The sequence below is a fragment of the Ostrea edulis genome, chromosome 3 (assembly GCF_947568905.1).
Source record: "Ostrea edulis chromosome 3, xbOstEdul1.1, whole genome shotgun sequence".
In the NCBI taxonomy this organism is placed as follows: Eukaryota; Metazoa; Mollusca; class Bivalvia; order Ostreida; family Ostreidae; genus Ostrea; species Ostrea edulis.
In genome coordinates this window covers 7,763,972-7,774,114 of record NC_079166.1, presented here as the reverse complement: position 1 = coordinate 7,774,114, position 10,143 = coordinate 7,763,972, and the positions used below count along the sequence as shown (strand labels likewise).

The 10,143-nt window shown below is 34.6% G+C and overlaps 1 long non-coding RNA gene across 1 annotated transcript; it reads left to right on the top strand.

Annotated features, from left to right (window-relative positions):
* Nucleotides 1–299: 299 nt before the first annotated feature.
* On the top strand, nucleotides 300–6,216 carry LOC125676753 (uncharacterized). The gene is made up of 4 exons (XR_008801686.1): nucleotides 300–410; nucleotides 653–790; nucleotides 1,674–1,772; nucleotides 6,083–6,216. It is a non-coding gene; the product is annotated as an uncharacterized LOC125676753 (long non-coding RNA).
* The last annotated feature ends 3,927 nt before the right edge of the window (nucleotides 6,217–10,143 follow it).

Sequence of the window (10,143 nt, the reverse complement as noted above, 5' to 3'; positions counted from 1 at the left end):
AGTACACATATAGCTCTGAAAGCCAACAAATAGTGTTTGAGAAGTAGTTTTCTTTTTAAACCTGCTGAGATGCTTATTGATTCTACGCTTTCTTGCGATCCTTTTTTGTTGTTGATAAGATCAAGTTTGGGTGATCACCATTTTTGTAAATGTATGTTAACTTCTGAATGTAGGTTAATTGCAGAAAATTATGCGTATAAATGGAAGTTTCAATCCATTTTATATTTTTGTATCAGAAGTAATTTTACGTCATGCGTAGTATTCATTTTTAGGTTGTGACTCAAATACATATGGGAAGAATTGTAAACTACCCTGTGGTAACTGTAAAGACAACGTTACTTGTAGTAGCATAAACGGAATCTGCGCAAATGGGTGTGCAGACGGATGGTTTGGCGAAAAGTGTAACATTGGTGAGTACACAAATTAATTTAAAGATTAACGAATAGCGTTTGATAATTACAATTTTCTTTTCTTTTTTAACTGCTGAGATGCTTTTCTGGCGGTCCTGTTTTAGATAACATCAAGTTTGGGCGATCATTATTTCTATAAATATAAATTATTCTCTGAATATGGGTCAATTGCAAGAAAATATGCATATATATAGAAGTTTCAATCCAAGTAATTTTACGTCATACGTAGAATTCATTTTTAGGTTGTAACTTGAATACATATGGGGATGATTGCAAACTAACCTGTGGTTACTGTAAAGACAACGTTACTTGTAATAGCATAAACGGAATCTGCTCAGATGGGTGTGCAGACGGATGGTTTGGAGAGAAATGTGACACTAGTAAGTATTGTATATGTATAACAATGATATTTCAAGGCTTCCTCTCTGCGTAGAAAAATGTTGTTTCAGTAAATAATTCGAGTCTATCGAATATTTTGACTGTAGAAGTTGTCATAGTTTCTTTGAATGTGCTATATCCGTTGAATAAAGTGATTAAGACTTGCCTGAAAAATACTTGGAGGGATAAAAAGAGCACATATAACTTTCAAGGCTAAAGGTCAACGTTCTTGTCAACACCCATTTTCGGAAATGCTTATCGATGCTACGCCTTCCAGCAGACTTCTGTTTTGTTAATACAAAGTTTCGTCGACCACCCTTTCTGTACTTGTAGTAATAATGTCCGAGTGCATGGGTTAATTAAACGAAATAATGTGTATATTGTATAGTATGTATTGTGCAGCAATGTTCTATTATCACATAGATGTGGTCTTTATATCCTGGAACAGTTTTGATACGCGAGATAAATGAGTGAATGTTTTAGGGGTCTCAACAGTCTCGTTTAAAGTCAGCAATTCACAAATTCTGCTAATGATCTGATTTGCAAATACAAGCTATCATTGGGTTGAATGCTATCTTACGTGTTTCATACCAACTGTTAGATCATTTTTATCTACCGATTTTTACCACGATTATTCCGTTCATGTGATCAAGTTATAGAACTCACGGCGGTTGTGACCTGTCAACAGGGGTCATCTAATCCTCCTTGTCACCTGACCCCACCTTTGGTATGTTCAGGAGTCCGTGTTTTTACTTCTGTTAATTTTGTATATGTTTGGGGAATTATCATTGTTCGTTGTCTTCACTTGTTCACACATGCAATTTTCAACTGAAGTTGTGCTTTTCACCAGAAAGAATTTTACATCATGTGCACTATTCATTCTAGGTTGTGGTTTCTGTAAAGACACTATTACGTGCAATGTCATAAACGGAAGCTGCTCAGATGGATGCGCAGACGGATGGTTTGGAGAAAAATGTGATATTAGTAAGTGCAGTAGATATGTAGATATTTCAAAACATTTGTTATTGTTGAGATATTACAAGCACATTTGTGACATGATCCCGGGGGTAGGGGTTTTGATACCAGCATTAATGTGTATGTTAACAATTGAAAACTTTAAACTTTTTCTTGATAACTACCATTACATTTCTTTTCGAATTTGGTATTAAGTATCTTTGGAACAAGGGGGTGGGTAAAACTGTAAATGTCAGGACTCCTGCCTCCCAGGGATTTAGGGGCGGGGAAAATTTCCAAAAATTGACCTATTTTAAAAACTGTTCTATACAACCATAAAACTGTAAGGAAAAGATAATTTAATGTATTGATTCAACGCTTTTCAACAGCCTTGTTTTGATAATTCATATATATTATTACTACTGTAACTTGATCTAAAGAGTCATAAATTGGAATTACCCTCTGCGAATTTTAAAGTTTATTGATGTGTATATGATAAAAAGTTCGGTCCACCATCATTGCTGTACTTGTACTAAGAATTACCGAGTGCATGTTAATTAGAAGAATAATGTGTATATTTATTATACAGTGTATATTTGTGTAGCAATGTCCTATTATCACGTGATTATGGTCTATGTCTTTCAACTGATTCGTTACACGAAAGCATGTGTATGATTAATTTGTAAATCGAGGTAAGCTACTGACAAATAAGTGGATATTACAGGGTTTTCAACACTCTCGTTTTTGAGTCAGCATTTCGCAAATTCCACGGTCATTTTAATGATCTGGGACCCGTTTTTTCAAAATAAAGTACGACAAAGTCGCAAGTCTAAATTTATAATAAATTCGCAATCATAACGTGATCATCACCCCGCATATCCTTAAGAGAAGCTGCCAGTAACCATTGAGAATTGTCTTTAAAAAATTGGAAAGTGCAAAACTCACAAATTTTAACGAAACTCTCACACTTTTGTGTATGGTGATAGTAAATGTTAAAAAAGTGAAAATTACTGGAACCATGCATCGTGTTTCCATGGCAACGGACCGTACCCACAGTTAAATCATTAGAGTTTTTAATCTTTTCACAAATATTTCTAATAAAACAATTTCCCAAACAATGTACAGTGAATGGAAATTCAAGAAAGCACTTAGATTATTGTACTTGTGATTTTAAAAATGTGTATTTTCTTGCTCATTCTTAACAATGTCATAAATTAAGGTAAAAAAGAGCATTTAGGACTTCTTTTCAGACACTATTTTCTCTTAAACGCAGCAGGGCTGACATTAATTCTACATGCCGTTTTTTTTAAGACAGCTATTTATACTACCAATATAGTAAATAAAAACAGTTAAACAAGTTACCCCTTTTTGTAAAACCCCTCCAAACTCTCCACTAGTGTCTACTATTTTACACAGTTATTATCCCCCTTGATGCGAACTCTCTAGAATTAAAGGAAGAAATGAATAAATATCACGTAGCAGACATCATAAAAAATTCTGGATGGTAATCAAGGAATTCATTTAACAGGAAACTTGAAAGGCGATGTAGAGATTTGCGTATTTTTTCTGTAAATTAAATTTTAACTCCGTTCACCTGATCAGGATATGGGGCTCACGGCGGGTGTGACCGGTCAACAGGGGATGCTTACTCCTCCTAGGCACCTGATCCCACCTCTGGTGTGTCCAGGGGTCCGTGTTTGCCCAACTATCTATTTTGTATTGCTTGTAGGAGTTATGAGATTGATCACTGTTCGTTATCTTCACCTTGCATGTTAGTTAATAGTGAAGTTAGAATCCATGTACTAATCATTCCAAATTTATGCAAATTGTCTCAATGACAGATAATAAATTAATAGTAAACACCGGTAAATAAGATTCGAAGTATATCTATTGTAGAACACTTGTTTCTCTTTTAAAAAAAATCCTCCTAACAGAAATAAATCATTTTCCACATTTAATCAGTATCAATGCTGACGTCACACTTTCACCTCATATTGCGTCATCCTCAACATGCATTGTGACGCATTTTTGGGGTACTCAAAGTATTTCAAAATAGTGTATGCGTAACGATGTGGATTGTTGTTCTAATGAGAAGGGAGAGGGGGTGGGTATTTTGTTGGTAGATCCTAGAATAAATATTCCATTCCTATATCATTAGGCTGTGGGTATAGCACACACGTTTTCCAATTACAAATTCTGTAATTCATATATTTTAGACCACATCCATATTTTAGATGTAAAACTTATACGGTACCAATTTTGATGCACCAGATGCGCATTTCGACAAATAATGTCTCTTCAGTGATGCTCAACCGAAATGTTTGAAATCCGAAATAACTATGAAGTTTTAGATCTAAATATAGCCAAAAACAGCGTGCCAAACAAGTGGAGCCAAATTCGTCCAAGGATAAGAGCTATGCATGAGGGAGATAATCCTTAATTTTGAAATGAATTTCTAAATTTTATAACAGCAATTAAATATACATCCGTATTTTCAAGCTAGTAACGAAGTACTTAGCTACTGGGCTGTAGAGACCCTCGGGGACTAACAGTCCACCAGCAGAGGCCTCGACCCAGGGGTCATAATGTAAAACTTAGATGTAATAAAACAATACACTTCATAGAGATTTCGATATAGATATACTTGAGGCATACTTATTCCAGCATCTTACATGTATGTATCAAATGTCAGACACTCCCCCACCACCACCACCCCCATCCCCCCCTCCAATAGTAAACTTAACGAACCTGGTGATTTTAATTATGTTCTATGACCTTGCTATGTACATTTTTCCATAGTTGATACTTTTTAAGAGTATTATTCATAAAGTAGCATTGTGTTTATCTACACATGAGTTTGAAAAATAAATTTGTACAATTTTGAAAATATAATCTTGTGATTCATTTAACTTTTCTGATATTTATATCTATTTCCTGATATTTCTTTATTCTATATCAACTTTGTATATAGAGCTCTATTCAATTTATCTTCCTGATCATATGGAAGTTATAATTGATAATAATGCACTGCAAGCATCCATCAAACAAAATTAATATATGTCAGCGAGTCCCCCTCTCTCTCTCTCTCTCTCTCTCTCTCTCTCTCTCTCTCTCAACTATAATATATATAAACCCCAGCAATATGTGATTTAAAAAATTACACAGGTTGGTTAGTAGAAAAAGACATAAACATGTTTAAATTAAGTCCAAATGCAGTTTAAGTAACTGATTAAATATGAAGGTCACTGGTTAATGTATGTGACCTTGAGATTGTAGGACAAGGTCATTTACAAGTTTCAATAGAATTTAGCTTGTCATTAGAAAGTAATTGATGTACCCAGAAAGCAAATTTTCTTGACCTAAATTAGATCATTCGTCTAGTAATTAAATAGATTTTCGAAAATGTAGCTGAACATGAAAAAATGGTGCTTCTGGTCAGGTTAGCAACAAAAAACTAAAAGTTGTTTAACTGCTTTTACTTTTTTGAATAAAAATCTAACATTTGTTATTTCTTTCTATATGAAAGAGCTTGCCTGATTGTGTTGAGTTTCTGAAAAAGTAAGCTAAACAATCTATTGTTTTATTGAATTTTTGACTGTATACAATGCAGGGTATATTGGTTACCATGACAACCATTTTTGCTGAGATATTTAAATATCTTATTTCACCAAAAATTAATCTACCTTAAACTAAAAAAATATGCATCTTATAATCTTAATTGTATTTATTTTGGACTTTCAAGAGGTATATTTCACTGTTTTATCAAGGACTTTGTCCTTGTTACCATGGTAACAACAAAGTGATCAATAACTTTGTTTTATTTGAGTTTAAGTCACTCACACATGTGTTTTCAACGCTTTTATCAATAACACTGCCTAAAATTTTAGAATTCTTCAGTTTTTTGGGGTTTTTTTTTTGCACTTTCCAAAAATTTCTCCATGCTTACTGACAGCTTCTCTTTTAAAAGTTGTATTACACAGCTATTTCTTTAAATGAATGAAGTAAATTCATTTGGGGTGAATGCTTTTACAATAAGCCAGAAAATTCCAGTATGTAAACGTTTCTCTGATTTGTATACATGTATATAAGCTACAAATGGGTTGAATGCTGTCTGACGTGTTTCATATCTTGTAACCTGTCAACAGGGGATGTTTACTCCTCCTTGGCACATGATCCCACCTTTGGTATGTTCAGGGGTCCATGTATTTTATTCTCTTAATTTTGTATTCTTTGGAATTTATCATTGTTCATTGTCTTCATTTGTTCATAGATGGGATTTTTAACTGAAAGTTGTGCTTTTTACCAGAAATAATTTATTCCACGTGTACTATTAATTCTAGGATGTCGTTTCAATACATATGGCGAGGACTGTAAAATACCTTGTGGTTTCTGTAAAGACAATAGCACGTGCAATTTCATAAATGGAAGCTGCTCAAATGGTTGTGAAGACGGATGGTTTGGAGAACAATGCGACTCTAGTAAGTGTAGCAGATATGTAGAATAATTCAAAACATTTGTTAGTTTTGAGATAGTACTATGACATATGTGACATTCCAGGTGTAGGGGTCTTGGTACCGGGCTTTGCCAAATATGGTCATAGTGATTAATGTGTGTTAACAATTAAACACTTTTAACTTTTTCTTGATAACCATGATTCCAATTCTTTTCAAATTTGGTGTGAAGTACCTTTCGGACAAAATGAGGGATAAATTGTAAATGTCAGGACTCCTGCATCCCCGGGTTGTTAGGGGCCAATCTAATTAAAATCAGACTTCTTAGATCCGCGTCGTATGATCTGACATAACCCGACTTGGGGTCATGTTCATTTGAACTTTATGTTAGCCAATCAGCGCGTTGCCAATGAAATCGTCGGTTTTTACAATTCAAGGGAAATGGATGCGATTGTTTGATTTAAAAGAAAACACATCGCAGCTAGATGTGACGTCACAATGCACAATTCCTCGCGTTAATTAAGTAAACCATCTTGAAAACTATTCAAATCGTACCCATTCCTATTCATACATAAATCGCATTTCACAATTAATTTGATGTGGGTATATTATACATCGTACGATTTGTTGTTTGAATAAACGGAAAAGATTAGGCATTATTGCGAAAGTTTAAAATTCCTTATGTGAGAATAAACAATTTTAAAGTGTGGAATATACTGCGTGGGAGAGAGATTACAGCAAATTATTTAGGAATTGCCGGGAACCGCCTAAATAACCAACAATGTTTGTATGTCGCAATATTCTTATAAATATTCCAAGCAAAAGGTCATGCGGACATGACACCCTATGGGGCTATATCAGATCCTATTGTAGCGATTGTGAGCGAATCTTAGGACCTGATTTTAATTAGATTGGTTAGGGGCGGGAAATTTCTCCAGAAATGACAAATATTCAAAATTCTTCTTCTCTATAACCACCACTTGTAAGAAAAACATGTAGAGCAGGACTGCTTCTTCCGAAACTGTAAATATCATGACCCAGGAGGTAGCTCTTGAAGAGCTGGGGTGGGACGAAACTTGGTTTGTGGTGTTTATGTGTAAAACATGAATATCACGGATTTTAATGCTATTGATACTGAATTAAAAAGGAAATGGGCATATAGAAGGAGCAGTTAGTCCGATACCAAACTAACTTTCATGCGAAATGCGCATTTGGTGCATCAAAATTGGTACCGTATAAGTTTTACTTTATTTCATGATCACAATTTTAGACGTTTTGGTTCCAGGGTTGGGCCAAAACTATTTTACTAAGCATTGTGCTGATCATTTGAAATACTTCTTCAGTTTTGCTGATACTGTATCAAAACTAAATGCCTCTTTAGGAAAAGAAAAGTAATTGTACCAAAATTGTTGAGTTCGGAACACAATGGTTCTGACTGTATGGCGGGTCCTAAATAGTCATATAATGTTAAAATAGCATATTTTATGTAAAAATTTTCATCAGTGAGCATACTTTCGGGAGTATGTTTGGTCTAATAACATATATTGTTTTATACTTCTAATGAATATCAGAATTAAGCTTAGATGCGCAGAACAGATGAACTACATGTATCAACTGCATTAATATTGCCTTTGGGGTTGGTGATACTTTTACCTTTGTTAAGGTGACCCATAACGTGCGTGGGCTTCTTGTAGAAATGTATGTTAATTTTTATACTTTCGTATTTTGACGGGACGTATTGTGGTACAGCGATTTCTGTCTATTTCTTTGTGTCTGTCCGTATTGTGGTACAGCGATTTCTGTCTATTTCTGTGTGTCTGCACGTATTGTGGTACAGCGATTTCTGTCTTTTCGGTGTGTCTGTACGTATTGTGGTACAGTGATTTCTCTCTATGTCTGTGTGTCTGTACGTATTGTGGTACAGTGGTTTCTGTCTATTTCTTTGTGTCTGTCCGTATTGTGGTACAGCGATTTCTCTCTATGTCTGTGTGTCTGTACGTATTGTGGTACAGCGATTTCTGTCTATCTCTATGTGTCTGTACGTGTTGTGGTACAACGATTTCTGTCTATTTCTGTGTGTCTGTACGTTCGAGGTTTCCTGTTTATACTCTCGTTTTAATCTTCGCGCATGTTAAACTGAAACTTGCTCTATTGCGTCTTTGTGATCCTATATCATGCTGCAAATTTCATCCATTTGAACGTCGTCTGGAGGAATTCTGCTCCTTTATTTGAACCTTGAAGTTATATGCTTGGCTCATGGTTTGTTTTTCTAATTGTCTGGCAGTTTTCAATTCTTATTTCTTAGTCGAAATTGTATTGTATGAAACATGTACATGTTAAAAGGATTTAAATTTTCTTTAATCATAAAAACTATCACAGATTGTTGAACTTGGTTAATTTTGAGGAAAGATTACATAGTGAGCAAGTTGTTTGTCCGTCACCCCCCCCCCCCTCCCCCAGTTTAACAGGCTGCTTGAATGGGTATTGAAGATGTGCATCTGACAAGGATTTTTATTTTCGTCAATTTGTGAGACGAAATAGGCTAAATTTGTTAGACGAAATAGGCTGTTCAGTTTGGTCAGTTTTGAGGAAATATTGCATAGAGTACTTGGTTTGTCCATAGAAAAAAATATGAACATATGCATATTACAATGATTTTTCTTGGATGTTTGAAAACAAATTACAGGTTGTTGAACATAGTCAATTTGGTGATTTTTTTTATGCACAGAGGTCTTCGTTGGTTTGTCTGTCTTTCACCTGTCAAAGTATTTTAAAGCTAGGACGTTTTATCTTCTACAACTTGTGGCATGTTGGCCATGTTGGTTAATCGATGTCGTAGAGAGCATATAACTTAATAATGCATCCTCAATTAAAATCTTGTGACGGTCGCATTATATACCGTTTCTGTTATTCTTATTCAGCTGAGGTATCCGTCGTCTACCTATCTGTATGTTTGCATAGAGACTTTCTTTATTCTTTTCTGTGTATCAAAAGAGCATATTCTATAACAGTTGTTGAATCCAAACTATCACATATCAATACATAAAATAGATGTCCACAAATGCATTTGATATTTTTTTATTGTGTTTCTATGATATGTTTACATTTACAATGACAGTAAAATGGTTTATGAATTGTACTTTGGTTCTAAGTTACACGAAAGAATAAAACTATACATGTATATTTTCAGAATGTAATTCTAAAACATATGGCGAAGATTGTAAATTGCCATGCGGATTTTGTAAAGATGGGAGAGCATGCAATTATCTCAACGGAAGTTGTACAAATGGGTGCGCATCTGGATGGTCTGGAGAAAAATGTGAAAGTGGTAAGAGTAAATACCATTCTTCGAATGCATCATCACTTACTCATATTTACTATCTGAGTTAAATACAATGATGAAGACTAGCTACGTCACTAGCCGTAGCTTAAGGACCACAACATCAGGCCTAGCCATGGGGCCCTGGGCAGTAGTATTGAAAGTTCTTTATCATGTCATCGTCTGTAGCGACATGAATCCTCAGTATATAAGGTTTTAGCTGAAATACCCACGAATCTTACTTCTAAATGCCGAATGTTTCACGAAGGAACTTCCACAACCTGTTTTGTCTTTGCATTGGTCTGATGCGACCAAGGATTGATTTGGAACTTAATTCTACCAACAGAACACTCTAATCAATGATCTACTACGACCTGTTGTAGCAAATCTCTATTTCAGAACGGTTCTTTTTGGACTATCCACCATGTTACAAGAAATTCTACTATACAGTTATTTAAGAAAAATAAATTATATCTATTCTGAATGCAACTTTATATGAAACCATTATGGGATCATGTGCGTGTATTATGGAATTTCATTACCATATTATGAAATTTCTTTACCAATGAAATTTATATGCCAAATAATGATATATTCTATGTTGATTTTAAGCTTGCAATTTCACCTATGG